The sequence below is a fragment of the Hippichthys cyanospilos genome, chromosome 16 (assembly GCF_059441005.1).
Source record: "Hippichthys cyanospilos isolate Australia breed blue-spotted pipefish chromosome 16, RoL_Hcya_1.0, whole genome shotgun sequence".
In the NCBI taxonomy this organism is placed as follows: Eukaryota; Metazoa; Chordata; class Actinopteri; order Syngnathiformes; family Syngnathidae; genus Hippichthys; species Hippichthys cyanospilos.
In genome coordinates, this window is record NC_142384.1 from 7,003,765 (window position 1) to 7,010,407 (window position 6,643).

The window sequence follows — 6,643 nt, forward strand, 5'->3', positions numbered from 1 at the left end:
CAGGGTTCGCAGAGACCGGGGACCGGCTCGCAGGGTTCGCAGAGACCGGGGACCGGCTCGCAGGGTTCGCAGAGGCCGGGCGCCGGCTCGCTGGGACAGGGGCGGTCTGCCGCCTTGGCGCTGGGACAGGGGCGGTCTGCCGCCTTGGCGCAGGGACAGGGGCGGGTAGCCGCCTTGGCGCAGGGACAGGTAGCCGCCTTGGCGCAGGGACAGGTAGCCGCCTTGGCGCAGGGACAGGTAGCCGCCTTGGCGCAGGGACAGGTAGCCGCCTTGGCGCAGGGACAGGTAGCCGCCTTGGCGCAGGGACAGGTAGCCGCCTTGGCGCAGGGACAGGTACGGGTAGCCGCCTTGGCGCTGGGACAGGGGCGGGTAGCCGCCTTGGCGCTGGGACAGGGGCGGGTGCCGCTTCAGCCCGCCGGCAGGAAGTTTGGGGAACAGAGACCGGTGGTACAGACGCGACAGGAGCTTGGGACAGGGTGCAAGAAGAGGGTGGTACAGGACAGGAGGAAGTAGGCAGGGCGCGGCAAGAGGGGGACACAGAGACAGGAGGGAACGGATCGGAAGGCTGAACAGATGGGTTCTGGTGGTCACTGGGGCGGTGGCCTTTTCGCGGGCCCCTCCACCGGCGGCCACGAAATGCCAACCGGGAGCCCACGAAAAGGTCACGGTCAAATAGGGGCTCTGAATCGGAGTCTTCGGACGAACTGTAAAAGGACTGGCCGGACTGATAGTCAAAATCTGAATCAAAATCATAATCAGAGGTGCACGGGCTCGAATACGGAATATGATAAAAAGTGTTGACGGAAGAGGGACGCGGGTAAACAAAATCAGGACCGGTACTGGAACGAAACGTGACGAAGGGAGGGCAATCCTCGATGTCGGAAAAATTAGACTCTAACGTGTAGTGAGGAGCGCGAGCAGGAGAGGAAGAGTGATCAGGTGGACGGACGGAAGGTGAACTACGCAAATCAGCGAAATCGGAACTACAAAAAACGTGCGGGGACAGAATCGTGTCGTAAGGGAGGTCGGAGGAACACGAGGGAAACGCGGAAGTGACGGACGCGGGGGACAGATCAGAAGCGGGGACAGGCGCGGACTCCGAGGGGAAAGACACGGAAGAAAAAACAAGAGGTCTTACACTGGGGGAACGGGGCTGGCCGGCGGGCTGAGAGCGGATGCGGACGGGGCGGCGGCGTCGTGTCCGCCGCCGCGGGCTTCCCGCTGGGTCCTGCGTTGGTCGGATCATTCTGTCACGGGGGTGCACGGCGGGTGTGAACGCCGGCGTGGTTGCGGAGGACCCAAAAGCAGGGGAGCGTCGGGACAGGGGGTTGATGAAATCCATGTTTATTAATACAACGAACGGGAACAAAAAGCGGGAAAAACAGGACGGCAAAAACTAAGGGCGCAGGCAAGCTGGAAAAACGGAAAACAAACACTACGGGCAGGCTGGCAGGAATACACGAAACTGATGGGCGAGACGAGACGGGACTACAAGACGACAATGACCTGACACGACAGAGACAATGATCCGACACCGGCTGTAACAGACACTAGGCTTAAATACATTCACAAACTAATCAAACTAACACATGGCAGCTGGGCAGGGACAACAGGCAAAGGGAGCAGATTGGAGGACACGAGGCGCAGGTAACAGACAGGTGGACTAAATCAAAACTAACGCAGGCAGACGCGACAGGGGCAGAAACCGGAACTATAAACGTAAACAGAAACTGAACCCCTCAAAATAAACCCACAACCCAACAAACCATGACAAAAATGAGGTTTGTGACTTAAACCTGAACCTTGAAAATTCAGAGAATGCAGAATTCTCATTTTAAAGATGGATAAAATTAAGTCTGAAATTTGAAATTGTCAGAATTCTAACTTTAAATTGAGAAGTCATAGAATAAGGTCAGAATTCTGAGATAAAAGTGTTTTTTTTTTCCGTGACTGGCCCTAATCCTCTTCCAAATTTGTATTATTCGTCGACCAGCAGAATTCGCCATACGTCGGTCAATCTCAGCGGCAAGCTCACACAGTTACGCAATAGGTTGCTGAGGACATCCATTTCGATCTGACGAGCCAAGTATAGACTTGCTTGTTGGTGAAAGCTAAAGGGAGACTTCACCACATGCATGTACATTACACGTTCGTTTCCTAGAAAATTAGAAAAAATTCCATCTTCATGAATATGTGTTGGAAATCTTGTTTATACATGCCTTTAAATTGAAGATAATACATCAACAGTAAAGCAATATATCAACTTTGTTTTGCTGCAAAGCTCCATAGATTTAGTGATTAGCACACCATAAGATGTGCTCAGGGAAGGAAGTGTAAATACATGTAGACTAAAAAGTCCATTAGAATTATGAATGCGCAGGCAACAATGATGCGACTCTGCATTATGTCGCCACTGGAAAAAGCTCTATTCAATCCCCCGCCGAGGACATGAAAAGCCGCTCCCAAATGGCGGCTTTTGCCTTTTGTAGGAAGAGTCACGCACATTTGTGGCACAACAAACACAACAGACTGCTTAATTTAAAGCTTATCAAACTCCAGAGTTCCATTTTTTTATGTTTCCTCTGCAGCATACATCAAAATGGAGCAGAGCTGTGAATGAGGCCGCAGTGGCTTCACAATCGGCCGAGCAGAAAACATTGTTTGTCCACGAGGCAACTTAAAAAAAAAATTAAATAAAAAGCTCACTTTGGACTGCTTGAATATGTTTTTTAAACTTTTTGTATCAAGCAGTGCATAATTTAAAGAAGTATGATTTATAACTCAGCAACAAAAGCAAAGAAAAAAAGCTCAATTTGGTCAGTTGTTTGTACTAAGAGTCAAACTCTCATTGTTGTATATACAAGCACCAGTCAAAAGTTTAGAAGCACCCTCTAAGTGTTTCATCACTATTTAAAAAAAAACAAAAGATGTTGATTAAGACCGACTGTACATTATTAAGAAATCTTTCTGGGAAACAAAAAAAATGCATGTTTTCTCATTCACTTCACAGCTGTAGATTGTCAAGATCATAGATTTCTTAATGATATTCAATGATAAATAGCTTGCTCAATGGAGACACTTTTTGCCAAGATAACAGCTTTGCACATTTGACGTTTTCTCAATCAACTTTATCATGTGGATGACGCTTCATGACAGGAATATCTGTCAATTCTCAGCTGTGGATTTTCAAGATGATTGCTTTTTCAATGTAAACAATTGCCCAGATAGCAGCTTTGCAAATGTTGGTATTTTCTCAGTCAACTATATGATGTGGATGGTGCTTCATCAATGCCCAGGAATGACTATCATTTCACAGTTGTAGATTTTCAGTATTATTTCAGTGTTATTGATTCTTCAATTTAGGACCCTTTTGCCCAGATAACAGCCTTGCACATCTCAGTATTTTTTCAGTCAGCCTTATGATGTGGATGATGCTTAATGACCCAAGAACTACTGTCAATTCACAGCTGTAGATTTTGAAGATTATAGATTCTCCAATGTAGAAAACCTTTACATCTTTGCACATATTGGTGTTTACTCAGTGTAGGTTATGATGTGGATAACAGTTCTTGATGTGAAATCCCTTTCATATCACAATTGTACTTTTTCAAGATTATTGCTTATTCAAATTAGGTACCGTTTGCCCAGATAACACGCTTTAAACATCATGATATTTTCTCAAGTCAATTGTAAGATGTGGAAGATGCCAAATGACCAAAAACACCTGTCAATTTACAGCTGTACAATTTCTGTACAACTATTTATTCTCCGATGTAGAAAACCTTTAGATCTTTGCACATGTTGGTGACTTATGATGTGGAGAACACTACATGATGTGAAAAGACTTTCATTTTCAGCTGAGTTTCAAGATTGTTGCTTATTCAAACTCTGTACCATTTTCCAGATAACAAGCATTAAATGTTATGGTATTTTCTCAGTCAACCTTATGATGTGGATGAGGCTTAATGAACAAGAACTACAGTCTATTTACAGCTGTAGATTTGCAAGATTATAGTCTCCCATATAGAAAACCTTTGTCCAGACAACATCTTTGTACATGTTGGTAGTTTATCTGTGTGAGTTATGATGTGGATAATGCTTCATGTGAAATTACTTTCAATTCAAAGCTGTAGAGTTTCAAGATTATTGCTAATTCAAATCAGGAACATTTTGCCCGGATAACAAGGTTTGAACATCATTGTATTTTCTCAGTCAACTGCATGATGTGAATTATGCTTTATGAGCTAAAATTAGTTTCAGTACACAACTGTAGATTTTCACTATTAGGATTTATTCAGTGTAGACACATTTTGCCCAAATATCAGCTTTGCTTAATTTGGCATTTTCTCAGACAGCATTATGATGTGGATGAGCTTGCAATGACTTTCAATTCACCAAGATAGATTTTCAAGATAGTACAGCAGATTCTTCAAAGTAGGCATATTTTATCCAGATAACATTTTTGATACATTGTGGTATTTTCTCACTCAGATATATGATGTGGATGATGCTTTAATGACCGAAATGGCTTTCAATTCACAGCTTTTCCTTACTACGAGTTCTTAGCTTGAATGTATTGCCTTTTTAATGTGTGAGAATTTTAAGTTGGTGGTTCCAAACTTTTGACGGATACTGTTCACTTCCTTTTACACATCTACGATGGTTAAGAAATGATAAAAAGAGACAGTGACTCTTGACCTGATCATTCCCATTGGTTCCAGTGTGGAAGAACAAGCAAAAACACTCCTGAGCCTCTAGTTCTGTAGTTTCTCAAGTCAACTCACGTATCGGACTGCTAATATTTCCCTTTTGCCTGACAGCAGCGACACTCCCTGTGTGCCAACTGCCAAGCTCCACCACAGTGCTCCTTCCTCGCATTAGTCATGCAATATGTGAGGGTTCTTCTTCTTCTTAACTCGCCCTCAATGACGGACTGAGATATTTCTACATGGCCGCCGGTACTAATTATTAGCATGAGCAGTGCCGGTGAATGTCTATTAGCTCTCTTCGCAACCCAAACGGCAATGTGAATGTGTAGGACAAACACTGTGGGCCGACGAGGAGGTTCAGTGGACCTCTCCGGGTATATGCTTCTTATTGTAAAGCTTTATATTTTAGTAAGTCAGTGTTGTTGCAACGCCATTTGATTTGCAGGGAAGCAATACAGAAGAGCGGCCTCTCATTTTCGCCTCAACAGTGTCACCTACTGATGGTATGGGCAAAAGGGCATCTTCTGTTTATTCAAAAACAATGTTTGTCAGCGTATCCGAAAATTATTATCTTTTTTTTTTTATCATCTACTGCTGCATTTTTTTTTACCATTTTTCAACAAATAGTTAAACGTACAAGCCATTAACATAGTTTGTGTAAATAAATTCAGTCACAATTTTTATTGTACTTCCAGTGATGTCCTTCTTGAAAGGGTTGTAAAAATATTTAATAAAAAAAAATGTCAACCCTGAAAATGTTCAGATTACCCATTTCTACACACGCACAGTATGTAGATTGTCTATTATTATGCTAATTTACAGAGGGTAACCATTGGGAAGGTACAGTACATCATAGTGATATGCATTAAAACAAAAAATTATATATATATATATATATATATATATATATATATATAATATAATAGTTAAAAAAATTATACCCACCATTAATCAGTTTAACATTTTCTTGTTTATATTCGTTTTTATTGATTCATACATAGTTTATACTCACAAGCATTTAGTTAATGAGCCTGTCTGCAGCTTTCTTCTTCTTTGTTTTTTCCTGTCCCCTTCTCCCGGCTCGGAGAGAGGGCTAGGTAGATGGTGAAGGATGACTTGGCCCCCATTTGGCCCTGCACTGATCAACCATCGCGGGTTAAGAGATCAACCATCTGCGGTCCACTTGGCTGGACTGTGGGAAGGTTCCTGCCCAATGGCTTTCCCTGCTGTCAAGACATCATTGCACTATGTAGCACAATGTTTTCTGTAATCTATATTGTGCATCTGTATTTGGTACATGCAGCATCCACTTCAACTTGTGGGCCTGGACAGGGGCTCCTCCCACCTGTGGTCCCTTCTGAAGGTTTCTGATTTTCCTCAAATTGGGGTTTTTAAGTTTTTCCTTCCTTCTGGGAGCTTTGGCAGGGGATGCTGTTGTGTACCTTAAAAGAAGTCACGACGTGACCTCTTTTCACCTGTGAAGCCCTTTGAGAGTTCGGTGGTTCAGGGCTATACAAATAAAATTTGACTGATTATCATTTTAAGTGTTTTTTGTTTGTTATAGTTTTTCTTTGTTTTCTTACTGCATTTATTGAATGTTTTGTTATACTGTTTTTTTTTTTTTTCATTTATGATGTACCTTTTTGTATTGTAAATCTATTCTAAACAAACTTAATACAATATCAGATGGGGTCAACATTTTCTCAAATTTCACAGTTTAAATTCTAAATTCGTAGAAGGTAGATATAATATTGCAATAGAAATAAAGTGAGGGAACACTGAACTAAAGATATGTAGTTATATTTTTCATGTTAACACAAACAATCATTACATAATCCTTTCTTTTTAGTTTTAGAATTTAAGCAATACGTGCTGATTGACGAGAAGAAATCACATGGTCATACAGACACAGTGAAGAGAATGTTGATAACAAA